The sequence below is a fragment of the Balaenoptera musculus genome, chromosome 14 (assembly GCF_009873245.2).
Source record: "Balaenoptera musculus isolate JJ_BM4_2016_0621 chromosome 14, mBalMus1.pri.v3, whole genome shotgun sequence".
Lineage (NCBI taxonomy): Eukaryota > Metazoa > Chordata > Mammalia > Artiodactyla > Balaenopteridae > Balaenoptera > Balaenoptera musculus.
This window is the reverse complement of record NC_045798.1, coordinates 221,296-235,356: the sequence shown is the minus strand read 5'-3', so window position 1 is coordinate 235,356 and position 14,061 is coordinate 221,296.

Sequence of the window (14,061 nt, the reverse complement as noted above, 5' to 3'; positions counted from 1 at the left end):
TTCTGGTCTTCTGTGTGCTTCCTCATCTTTTCAATAAATATTGTTTTCTGCTAAAGTGAAGCAGAATGAGTTCCTGTTTCTTGTAACTGAAGGGCATTAACTGGTAAGTCGTTGCTCTGGAGTAGCTGTAGGTAATAAACTGTTGAAGAACAGCTGGGTGTGTGGTTTAGGTTTTTTCCTGAGACAAGAAGAAAATCTTTCAGATTCCTGTTTATATTCCACGGTGGATACTTTTTAGTACATAGTATGAAATAGTGTTATTGCTTGTGTACACCAAGAACCTTGTGACCCCTGTTGGTAAGATTCTGGGAACAGTGAGGAACTACTGTCCTAGAAGAGTTTTAAACTAACAAGGAAATCTGGGGCAGGAGATGAGATGGCTCGTTCTGGTTACATCGGCTCTTAAACACAGCAAGGACAGACTTGAAGGCCTGGAATCTCATCTCAAGGTAGAGTACTGAACTCAGCCACGCTCTGACATTGCTGAAATAATTGCTTACTCAGAGCTGTAGGGTTGAGATGGTGGAAATCAAATACATAGTTGGCTTGCTGAATTAAAGAGTCATCTACCTTAAGTGCACACTAATCCCTTATGTAAATGTGCATTAGAAAAGTTGTCTCTTGATAATTGATCATTAGAGTAGTGATATCTGAGAAGAATCCGAGGACTCAGCCTAGCAAACTCGTGATGTACTTTGCAATGTATGCTCTCCACTCGGGGATATGGCCTAGATGCTGGCAAACTACAGACTGCAGGCCAAATACAGATTGCAGCCCATATTTGTATGGATGGCAAGCTAAGAAGCTTTTACATTTTTAAATGGTTAAAAAGATCCAAACTTTTATGAAATGAGAAAATTATTTGAAATTCAAATTTCAGTGTCCATCCATCAAGTTTCTTTGGACCACAGCCAGACACAATCTGGCTGTGTGTTGCTGTCCGGCTGCTTTTGCACTGCAGTGGCAGAGTTGAATGGTTGTGGCAGACACGGTATTACCCACAGTACCCGCTAACTCTTGATGTAGAGGCCCTTCCCTTGCATGAAAAAGTGGACCATACCTTGTAGGAGGCAGCTTATTCTTGCAGTACCCCATGCCTCGCTGTTACCAGCTCTGTGTCCAAATTTCCTCTTCTTGTAAGGACACCAGTGATATTGGCTTAGGTCTCACCCTATGATCTAATTTAAACTTGATTATCTCTGTAAAGACTCTGTCTCTAATTAACTTCACATTCTGAGATACTGGGGGTTAGGAATCCAGCGTCTTTTTTGACAGGATGCAATTCAACCCATAACAGTCTGCCCTCCTACCCCTCCCCACCCCACCGAATTCATATGCTTTTCACATGCAAAATACATTCACCCCTGCCCAACATCCCCCCAAATCTTAATCCACTCCAACATCAACTCTAAGTCCATAATCTCATCTAAATCAGGTATGGGTGAGACTTGGGATATGATTCATCCTGGGGCAGTATTCCTCTTCATCTGTGAATCTGTGACACCAGATAAGTTATCTGCTTCCAAAATACAGAAATCAGATAGGCATGGGATAGATATTCCCATTCCAAAAGGAAGAAATCATCAGGAAAAAGGGTGTTATGAGTCCCAACCAAGTCCAAAAAGTAGCAGGGTAAATTCCAATAGATGTTAAGGCTTGAGAATAACCCTCTTTGGCTAAATGCTCTGTCCTCTGAGCCCACTGGGGTGGTGGCCCTGCCCCTTCAACCCTGGATGGTGGGCCAGCCCTCTGGAATTAAAAAGGAGGCTTCACCTTCTGGAACCAAGGAAGTGGTCCCGCCCTCAGGGTCATTCTTTCCTTTGCTTTAAGGATGACCTATGTTCACAGCTAGATAGCTCTATCAGCCTGTTTCCAGCCTGTTTCCTGCCTGTAGAATCTCAGAAGTTTGACAAAGTTCTTTCATTTCAACCTTTCTCTGTTCCCTTCAGTCCAAGTTGGTAGCATTTCTGCTGAGATGATTAATTGGATTCACAAGCCATACACCCATAATCTGTTGAGCAAGCAGCGTCTGGCCACATGCTTGGTGTTCTCTCCTGAGCTTGCTTTCTCTTTTTTTGCGATATGAGTAAGCTGAGAGTCTTCTAGATCTTCATGATCTAGTTCCTTTATGTTTAATAATACATTCTCAGAAGTTAAGTCATGCCTTCAACACTTTGCTTAGAAATCTCTTCAGCTAAATATCCAAATTCGTCACTCACAAGTTCTGCCTTCCATTAAACAATAGAACACAAGTCAGCCAAGTTCTCTGCCGCTTTTCTCTGATTTCCAGTAACACGTCCCTCATTTTTAACTGACACCTCACCAGTACTACCTTAACATTCGTACTTCTACCAACAGTGTCCTCAAGGCAATCTGGGCTTTTTCTATCAAGTACCTCAAAACTCTTCCATCCTCTACCAATTCCAAAGCCACTTCCACATTTTTAGGTATTTGCTAAAGCGGCACCCTGTTTTCCAGCCAAAATCTTCATTTGTTTGCAAGGGCTGCTGTAACAGAGTACTACAAAATGAGTGGTTTAAGTAACAAATTTATTTTTTATATTTTTCATAGTTCTGGAGGCTACAAGTCTGAAGTCAAGGTGCCAGCAGGGTTGATTCCTCCTGAGGGTTGTGAGGGGAGAATCTGTTCCAGGCTTCTCTCTTCAACTTCTAGGTCTCCGTCTTCTCCCGTTGTCTCTTCACATCATTTTTCTCCTTATATGTGTCTATTTTGTCTCCAAATTTCTCCTTTTTATAAGGATACCAATTATATTGGTTTAGGGCCCACCCTAAAGACCTCATTTGAACATAGTTATCTCTGTAAAGACCCTGTCTCTAAATAAGGTCAGATTCTGAGGTGGGGGGTTAGGATTCCAACATCTCTTTTGGGGGGGAAACAATTCAACCCATGACATTCAGCAAGGAAACAGGCAATTTGAACAGCACTCTAAACCAGCTGGACCTAGCAGACATGTGGAGCACTCTACTCCACTGCAGCAGACTCCCCAAGCACACATGGAACTTTGTGCCACACAGCCCACATGCTAGGCCACAGAACAAGCCCTGAAGGACACTGCAAGCAGCTCTAAGACACTGGCCAAAACTGGGACCAAATAAATAATGATAACAGGTTACAACCCAAAGAATAAAATAACAATCCATATATCCATAATGATATATAGATATATAAATATAAACAACTAGGGAAGAGGGGAAAACTCTTTTAAAAAGTTGAATATCAATAAATATGAAAAGAAATGACAGATTAGAAAATCACCATTTGGTAGCCAGCACAGTAATACTTGTTTTAGGCAAGAATCATTAATGAATGCTAAAACTGGGTGAGTGACAGTTTTTTGGTTTTTTTTTTTTGAGTGTCAGTTTTATGAGAGGATATTTTATTAGTTTCAAAACATCTGCCCACAAGATACTTATTAATTACAGTTGGAAAAAGAGAAATCTGGCATTTACCACCTTAATTAAGCAATCAAAACTAATATTGCCACTACTGGTACAAACAAATATCAGGGAACTGTTGCTATAATTCTCTGAGAAGGACACAGTGTCATTTCTGTAGTATTCCTGCCCCAAATGCATAACCTGAATCTAAATTGTGAGGAAATATTTAGCAAACACAAGTTAGGGCCATTTACCATGAAAATGGCATGCACTTTAAAACACGTTGAGGTTGTAGAAGAAAAAGGCTGAAAGGCTGCTCCAGTTAAAAAAGAGCTAAAGAGACAGGGCACTGCACACTGAACCCAAATTTTGTTTCTTGGACATTATCTGGGCAATTGATGGACTTTGGATAAGTTTTGTGTATTAGGTAATATTACGGCATTTATGTTAATTTCCTCATTTGATAATTTTATGGTCACTAGGTAATAGAATGACCTTGTTGGAGATGCTGAAGCACTGGGGAGTGTAGAGGACTCACATCTGCAACTCATGCTCGTACCTTTCACGAAAAATATGTTCTTTTATAGAGAAAGCAGACGTGGTAAAACATTAAAATTGGGGAAGTATAAGTAAATGGTATTTAGGAATTCTTCATGATTTTTTAAAATTTTATTTTATTTATTTATTTTATACAGCAGGTTCTTATTGTCTATTTTATACACATCAGTGTATACATGTCAATCCCAATCTCCCAATTCATCACGCCGCCACCACCCTCCCCCCACCACTTTCCCCCCTTGGTGTCCATACGTTTGTTCTCTCCATCTGTGTCTCTATTTCTGCCTTGAAAACTGGTTCATCTGTACCATTTTTCTAGATTCTACATACATGCGTTAGTATACAATATTAGTTTTTCTCTTTCTGACTTACTTCACTCTGTATGACAGTCTCTAGGTCCATCCGCGTCTCCACAAACGACCAATTTTGTTCCTTTTTATGGCTGAGTAATATTCCATTGTATATATGTACCACATCTTCTTGATCCATTCATCTGTTGATGGTCATTTAGGTTGCTTCCATGACCTCGCTATTGTAAATAGTGCTGCAATGAACATTGGGGTGCATGTGTCTTTTTGAATTATGGTTTTCTCTGGGTATATGCCAAGTAGTGGGATTGCTGGGTCATATGGTAATTCTATTTTTAGTTTTTTAAGGAACCTCCATACTGTTCTCCATAGTGGCTGTATCAATTTACATTCCCACCAGCAGTGCAAGAGGGTTCCCTTTTCTCCACACCCTCTCCAGCATTTGTTTTTTGTAGATTTTCTGATGATGCCCATTCTAACTGGTGTGAGGTGATACCTCATTGTAGTTTTGATTTGCATTTCTCTAATAATTAGTGATGTTGATCATCTTTTCATGTGCCTCTTGGCCATCTGTATGTCTTCTTTGGAGAAATGTCTATTTAGGTCTTCTGCCCATTTTTGGATTGGGTTGTTTGTTTTTTTAATATTGAGTTTCATGAGCTGTTTATATATTTTGGAGATTAGTCCTTTGTCCGTTGATTCGTTTGCAAATATTTTCTCCCATCCTGACGGTTATCTTTTCGTCTTGTTTATAGTTTCCTTTGCTGTGCAAAAGCTTTTAAGTTTCATTAGGTCCCATTTGTTTATTTCTGTTTTTATTTCCATTACTCTAGAAGGTGGGTCAAAAAAGATCTTGCTGTGAATTGTGTCAAAGAGTGTTTTTCCTATATTTTCCTCTAAGAGTTTTATAGTGTCCAGTCTTACATTTAGGTCTCTAATCCATTTTGAGTTTATTTTTGTGTATGGTGTTAGGGAGTGTTCTAATTTCATTCTTTTACATGTAGCTTCCAGTTTTCCCAGCACCACTTATTGAAGAGACTGTCTTTTCTCCATTGTATATCCTTGCCTCCTTTGTCATAGATTAGTTGACCATAGGTGTGTGGGTTTATCTCTGGGCTTTCTATCCTGTTCCATTGATCTATGTTTCTGTTTTTGTGCCAGTACCATATTGTCTTGATTACTGTAGCTTTGTAGTATAGTCTGAAGTCAGGGAGTCTGATTCCTCCAGCTCCGTTTTTTTCCCTCAAGACCACTTTGGCTATTCGGGGTCTTTTGTGTCTCCATACAAATTTTAAGGTTTTTTGTCCTAGTTCTGTAAAAAATACCATTGGTAATTTGATAGGGATTGCATTGAATCTGTAGATTGCTTTGGGTAGTATAGTCATTTTCACAATATTGATTCTTTCAGTCCAAGAACATGGTTTATGTCTCCATCTGTTTGTGTCATCTTTGATTTCTTTCATCAGTGATGTATAGTTTTCTGAGTACAGGTCTTTTACCTCCTTAGGTAGGTTTATTCCTAGGTATTTTATTCTTTTTGTTGCAGTGGTGAATGGGATTGTTTCCTTAATTTCTCTTTCTGATCTTTCGTTGTTACTGTATAGGAATGCAAGAGATTTCTGTGCATTAATTTTGTATCCTGCAACTTTACCAAATTCATTGATTAGTTCTAGTAGTTTTCTCATGGCACCTTTAGGATTCTCTATGTAGAGTATCATGTCATCTGCAAACAGTGACAGTTTTACTTCTTCTTTTCCAATTTGTGTTCCTTTTATTTCCTTTTCTTCTCTGATTGCTGCGGCTAGGACTTCCAAAGCTATGTTGAATAATAGTGGCGAGAGTGGACATCCTTGTCTTGTTCCTGATCTTAGAGGAAAAGCTTTCAGTTTTTCACCAATGAGAATGATGTTTGCTGTGGGTTTGTTGTATATGGCCTTTATTATGTTGTGGTAGGTTCCTTCTATGCCCACTTTCTGGAGAGTTTTTATTCATTAATCAGTGTTGAATTTTGTCAAAAGCTTTTTCTTCATCTATTGAGTTGATCATACGGTGTTTCTTCTTCAGCTTGTTAACATGGTGTATCACATTGATTGATTTGCGTATTTTGAAGAATCCTTGCTTCCCTGGGATAAATCCTGCTTGATCATGCTGCATGATCCTTTTAATGTGTTGTTGGATTCTGTTTGCTAGTATTTTGTTGAGGATTTTTGCATCTATATTCATCAGTGATATTGGCCTGCAATTTTCTCTTTTTGTAGTATCTTTTTCTGGGTTTGGTATCAGGGTGATGGTGGCCTCATAGAATGAGTTTGGGAGTGTTCCTTCCTCTGCAATTTTTTGGAAGAGTTTGAGAAGAATGGGTGTTGGCTCTTCTCTAAATGTTTGATGGAATTCACCTGTGAAGCCATCTGGTCCTGGACTTTTGTTTGTTGGCAGATTTTTAATCACAGTTTCAATTTCATTACTTGTGATTGGTCTGTTCATATTTTCTGTTTCTTCCTGGTTCAGTCTTGGAGGGTTATACCTTTCTAAGAATTTGTCCATTTCTTCCAGTTTGTCCATTTTATTGGCATAGAGTTGCTTGTAGTAGTCTCTTAGGATGCTTTGTACTTCTGCAGTGTCCATTGTAACTTCTCCTTTTTCAGTTCTAATTTTATTGATTTGAGTCCTCTCCCTCTTTTTCTTGATGAGTCTGGCTAAAGGTTTATCAATTTTGTTCATCTTCTCAAAGAACCAGCTTTTAGTTTTATTGATCTTTGCTGTTGTTCTCTTTGTTTCTCTTTCATTTATTTCTGCTCTGATATTTCTGATTTCTTTCTGTTTCTGCTAACTTTCGGTTTTCTTTGTTCTTCTTTCTCTAGTTCCTTTAGGTGTAAGGTTAGATTGTTTGAGATTTGTCTTGTTTCTTGAGGTAGGATTGTATTGCTATCAACTTCCCTCTTAGAACTGCTTTTGCTGCATCCCATAGGTTTGGATCATCGTGTTTTCATTGTCATTTGTCTGTCTCGGTATTTTTTGATTTCCTCTTTGGTTTCTTCAGTGATCTCTTGGTTATTTAGTAACGTATTATTTAGTCTCCATGTGTTTGTGGTTTTTACTTTTTTCCCCTGTAATTGATTTCTAATCTCATAGCGTTGTGGTCAGAAAAGATGCTTGATATGATTTCAGTTTTCTTAAATTTACTGAGCCTTGATTTGTGACCCAAGATGTGATCTATCCTGGAGAATGTTCCCCGTGCATTTGAGAAGAAAGCGTAAGCCGCTGTTTTCGGATGGAATGTCCTATAAATAGCAATTAAATCTCTCTGGTCTATTGTGTCATTTAAAGCTTGTGTTTCCTTATTAATTTTGTGTCTGGATGATCTGTCCATTGGTGTAAGTGAGGTGTTAAAAGTCCCCCACTATTATTGTGATACTGTCGCTTATCTCTTTTATAGCTGTTAGCATTTGCCTTATGTATTGAGGTGCTCCTATGTTGGATGCATATATATTTATAATTGTTATATCTTCTTCTTGGATTCATCCCTTGATTATTATGTAGTGTCCGTCCTTGTCTCTTGTAACATTATTTTAAAGTCTGTTTTATCTGATATGAGTATTGTGACTCCAGCTTTCTTTTCATTTCCATTTGCATGGAATATCTTTTTCCATCCCTTCACTTTCTGGCTGTATGTGTCCCTAGGTCTGAAGTGGGTTTCTTGTAGACAGCATATATATGGGTCTTGTTTTTGTATGCATTCAGCAAGCCTGTGTCTCTTGGTTGGAACATTTAATCCATTCACATTTAAGGTAATTATCGATATGTATGTTCCTATTACCATTTTCTTAATGGTTTTGGGTTTGTTTTTGTAGGTCCTTTTCTTCTCTTGTGTTTCCCACTTAGAGAAGTTCCTTTAGCATTTGTTGTAGAGCTGGTTTGGTGGTGCTGAATTCTCTTAGCTTTTGCTTGTCTGTAAAGCTTTTGATTTCTCCGTCGAATCTGAATGAGATCCTTGCCGGGTAGAGTAATCTTGGTTGTGGTTTCTTACCTTTCATCAATTTAAATATATCATGCCACTCCCTTCTGGCTTGTAGAGTTTCCGCTGAGAAATCAGCTGTTAACCTTATGGGAGCTCCCTTGTATGTTGTCATTTTTCCCTTATTGCTTTTAATAATATCAGTTTGATTACTGTGTGTCTTGGAGTGTTTCTCCTTGGGTTTATCCTGCCTGGGACTCTCTGCACTTCCTGGAATTGAGTGGCTATTTCCTTTCCCCTGTTAGGGAGTTTTTCAACTATAATCTCTTCAGATATTTTCTTGGGTCCTTTCTCTCTCTCTTCTCCTTCTGGGACCCCTATAATGTGAATGTTGGTGTGTTTAATGTTGTCCCAGAAGTCTCTTAGGCTGTCTTCATTTCTTTTCATTCTTTTTTCTTTATTTTGTTCCGTGGCAGTGAATTCCACCATTCTGTCTTCCAGGTCACTTATCCGTTCTTCTGCCTCAGTTATTCTACTATTGATTCCTTCTAGTGTATTTTTCATTTCAGTTATTTTATTGTTCATCTCTGTTTGTTTGTTTTTTAATTCTTCTAGGTGTTTGTTCTTTAATTCTTCTAGGTCTTTGTTAAACATTTCTTGCATCTTCTTGATGTTTGCCTCCATTCTTTTTCTGAGGTCCTGGATCATCTCACTATCATTATTCTGCATTCTTTTTCTGGAAGGTTGCCTGTCTCCACTTCATTTAGTTGTCTTTCTGGGGTTTTATCTTGTTCCTTTATCTGGTACATAGTCCTCTGCCTTTTCATTTTGTCTGTCTTTCTGTGAATGTGGTTTTTGTTCCACAGGCTGCAGGATTGTAGTTCTTCTTGCTTCTGCTGTCTTCCCTCTGGTAGATGAGGCTATCTAAGAGGCTTGGGCAAGCTTCCTGATGGGAGGGACTGGTGGTGGGTAGATCTGGGTGTTGCTCTGGTGGGCAGAGCTCAGTAAAACTTTAATCTGCTTGTCTGCTGTTGGGTGGGGCTGAGTTCCCTCCCTGTTGGTTGTTTGGCCTGAGGTGACCCAGCACTGGAGCCTACCCGGCTCTTTGGTGGGGCTAATGGCCAACTCCAGGAGGGCTCAACGCCAAGGAGTACTTCCCAGAACTTCTGCTGCCAGTGCCCTTTTCCTCACACTGAGACATAGCCACCCCCCGCCTCTGCAGGAGACCCTCCAACACTAGCAGGTAGGTCTGGTTCAGTCTCTGTGGGGTCACTCCTCCTTCCCCTGGGTCCTGATGCACACACTACTTTGTGTGTGCCCTCCAAGAGTGGAGTCTCTGTTTCCCCCAGTCCTGCCGAAGTCCTGCAAGCAAATCCTGCTAGCCTTCAAAGTCTGATTCTCTGGGAATTCTGCCTCCCGTTGCCGGACCCCCAGGTTGGGAAGCCTGACGTGGGTCTCAGAATCTTCACTCCAGTGGGCGGACTTCTGTGGTATAAGTGTTCTCCAGTTTGTGAGTCACCCACCCAGCAGTTATGGGATTTGATTTTATTGTGTTTGTGCCCCTGCTCCTGTCTCACTGTGGCTTCTCCTTTGTCTTTAGAGGTGGGGTATCTTTTTTGGTGAGTTCCAGTGTCTTCCTGTCGATGATTGTTCAGCAGTTATTTGTGATTCCGGTGCTCTCGCAAGAGGGGGTGAGCGCACGTCCGTCTACTCTGCCATCTTGAACCAATCAGGCATTCTTTACAATTCTTTAAATTCTGTATTTCTGTAGCATTTTTTCAACTTTTCAGTAGCATGAAATCATTTGTAAATAATACAGTTAGAAAGAAATAATGAATTTAGCAAGGTCACTGGATGTCAGGTCAGTATATCCAAGTCAGTTCTACTTCTACACACCAGAAAAACTTTATAGAATAGGATTTAATAAAATGAATTCATTTTCAAAAGTATAAAATTACACAAATAAATTTTGTTTGTGTGTTGGAACTGTTCTGTATCTTGACTGTAGTCATCGGTATATAAACATACACAGGTGATAAAATCAAATAGAACTTGATACATATACACACACAACTGAGTGTAAGTAAGACTGGGGAAATCTTAGGAAGTCTTGTGGATTGTATCGATGTCAGTACTCTGGCTGTGATATTATACTGTAGTTTTGCAAAATGTTAACACTGGGGGTAAACTGGGCAAAGTGTATTAGGGATCGCTTTGTATTTTATTTTATACTGCAGGTGAACTTGCAATTATCTCGATAAAATTTTTAATTAAAACAAAATAAATCTAATAAGGATGTAAAAGAAGAATGAATAAACTATTATATACAGTCAATAGAATACTATGCTGTAACTATGAAATAAACTACAATTGAATAAACAACATGTTTATATCCTAGATACATAGTATTGAATAAAAAAAGTCATTCTCAGAAGACTGTATATAATACCATAGTTAAAGGCCAATAAAGTGAAATGGAATTATATGTTATTTAGACACACATGTGTAGGTGATAAGATGATGAAATAAAAGAGCAAGATAATGATAAGGAAAATATTTAGGATAGTGTCTACCTCTGTGGAGAAAGCAGTGAGTTGGAAAGGAGGAACAGCAGACAGAGGCTGCAAGTGATTTGTAATTTTCTGTTTCTCAGACTGGGTGATAGATTCATGAACATTCATGAGAAAGTACTTGTAACTAATATTAGATAAAAAATGGGACATAAACACAGATAATTTAGATTTTTAAAATTATATGAGAATACTAAGAATAACCACGTGCCACTAAATATGAAAATTTAGATTAAAATTTTCAATTTTCTTGTAAATTATACATTACCAAAATTGACCAAGCAGGAAAAAGTAAGACTGAATAAATCAATCACAAATAAAGAAACTGAATTGTAGTCAGAAATCCCTCAATGAAATGTAACAAGCCTAGATTGTTGAACAGTAAAATTTCACCAAACATTGAAGGACTTGATCATCATTATGTTATACAAGCAGTGCTAGAAAAATTTTAAAGGATAGATTACTCTCAAACTCATTTACAATCCTGTATAAACTTCACACCAAAATTGGATAGACACAGTAGAAAAAAAAGTAGAGGTCAATCTAATAGATGAAAAACTTCTGAATAAAATGGAATCCAGGTTTCTTCCCCCACACATATGTATATGTCTATGTTAGGTGGAACTATATGAAATCACCAACAATGGACCCATTATTGACACATGTGGCAGATTTTGTTTTCCAAAGTTGACTGTAACAACATGTCCCATCTGGCATCCTCTTCTACAATGTGACTGTGACACACCCCCACTGAGAGTCCTGTTGGCTGGTGACTTGTTTGTAGCTAAAAGAATGTGGAGAAAGTGCTTCTGCTTTCCGTGCTGGAACACGTGTTCTTGAAGCTTTGGCGGCCCTGTGAGCAGCCCGTCAGGCTGTGGTGCTCAGAGAGAAACCTCAGAGAGTGCCGGTGGAGAAACCACGTAGAGAGGCTCTGAGGCTCCATGGAGAAAAAGAGATGCCCATCCAGCCCCACATCTTCCAGTGCCACACTTTCCAGCTCCAGCCACCAAGGGACAGCAATTGCACGAGGAGCCCTGAACCATAAACCAGCAGCCAAACCCTCCCGGGACTCCTGACCAACAGAAACCGTGAGAGATGTAACATCTTTGTTGTTATGTACGCTACAGTTTGGGGGCATGCTTTAGGCAGCAGTACTGACTGGAACAGAAATTTGGTCTTGGAAGTGGGGTGCTACTGCAACAAAACCTTAAAACATCTGCCACTGGTTTGGGCACTGGGTGGAGAGCAGAATCTGGAAGACTTTTGAGGAAAATGTTAGTGAAACCCTGAAGGGCCCTTAGGAAGGGTGTTAGCAGAGCCTGAAGGTCATCAAGGAGGTTGTTGATGGGGGCTTGAAGGGATATGAGGAGAGTGTTATGGGAACATGGAGAAAAGGAGACTTTGTTATGAGTGGCAGAAAGTATCTCAACACTGTCACCTAATGGACGTGGAAAATAGAAACGCACCTAATCGTAGCCCAGCAGGAGCCTGTGGGGCCTTCCCAGAACAGGACAGCACCCCGACCAGCGCCCTGCCTGCCTCTTGTCTGTGCAAAGCCTTTAGCCTCCTAGGCCTTCCCCCAGTTCCAGAGAACAAATTCAACCAGAGAAGTGAGAAAATGTAGAAAAGAGGGAAAACAGTCAAGCAAGACAAAATAATAATACTTTAGCTGTTAAAGTCAAAGGTCTTTAGTTCCTCCTCAAGGGCTGTAGATACTATACTGAGCCGTGTCCTTGAGCTGTTTTGCAGATACTGAGACCCCCACCAGGTGTCAGAAGTTAACTGTCTGCTGCCCACAAGCAGGTAGACCCCAGACCGGCTGGAACCTGAAGGTCGACAATGCCAACTCCCGATTACCTCACCACCAACCAATCAGAAGAAGGTCCACGAGCTGATCACACCCCACAACACCACCCCCCCCCACCCTGTCTTTAAAAACCTTTCCCTGAAAGCCTTCGGGGACTTTGTGTTTGTCGAGCACTGGCCAACCTTGCTTCTTGCTTGGCCCCATGTTGGGCACCTGCAGTCAACACTACCCTTTCCTTCACCACAACCAGTGTCAGTAGATTGGCTTTGCTGTGTGGGGGCAAGTGGGCCCAAGTTTGGTTCGGTAACATAATGACCTCAAATGGTAGAGCTAAGAGTTTTCTTTCTTTTTTTTTTATTAATTAATTAATTTATTTTTGTCTGCGTTGGGTCTTTGTTGCTGCATGCGGGCTTTCTCTAGTTGGGACGAGCGGGGGCTACTCTTCGTTACGGTGCACGGCCTCCTCTTTGCGATGGCTTCTCTAGTTGTGGAGCACGGGCTCTAGGTGCGCAGGCTTCAGTAGTTGTGGCACGCGGGCTCAGTAGTTGTGGCACGCGGGCTCAGTAGTTTTGGCACACAGGCTTCGTTGCTCCGTGGCATGTGGGATCTTCCCGGACCAGGGCTCGAACCCGTGTCCCCTGCATTAGCAGGTGGATTCTAAACTGCTGCGCCACCGGAGAAGTCCCGAGCTAAGAGTTTTCTACACACAGTGTTACTGTGTTACCTGGCTTATTCTCACTGCTTATAATAAAATGAGAGAGGAGAGAGAGGAGCTAAAAAATGAACCAGTCCATGAGGAAGTGACAATGGCCCAGTACAGTCTTTTCAGCCAGTTAAAGTGTTCTCAAAGAGAGAAAGGTCCTCAGGGACTGTAAAATCCTTAGGTAAGATTTCAGAAAGACCTAAGGGGGTGCCTCGTGTACCCCTTCAGAGAAAAGAAAAACCTTCTAAGGACCTTATGGGAAAGCCTCTGTGAACCCTCTCATAAAAAACAGAGCTTCTGTCAGTGTTAACACAGAACGTTCACAGAGAGCCTAAGGCAGACAAAGTCTTATCTCTAAGAGATATTTTGAAGATGTGGCTTTTGCCTAATTGATATATTAAAAAGCCCACAAAAATTTTCCCCCCATTTCCTATGTATCCTCCCAACAACTCATATGTACATCCACGAAACTCCTCCACCAAAATACTCTCAAAACAGAAATTTGGGAGCTTCGTCTTTAAGAATTGAGGTAAATCAACAAGCTCTCAGTGAGGTAAGCTGTGGAGTCAGCTGGTGAGTTCTAAGGTCCCAGTTGCAGATCTGGGGAGAATCATTTTGAAGAAAGTCTCATTACAGCCTCAATTCCCAAGAATATTTTCCATTACTTGAGGTCGCAGGCATGCTAACTAAAGAGATAACATGAGTGTCTAATAAAGAAAAATGGTGAAATTGTAACATGTTTGAGTAGAAAGGAAAATACAG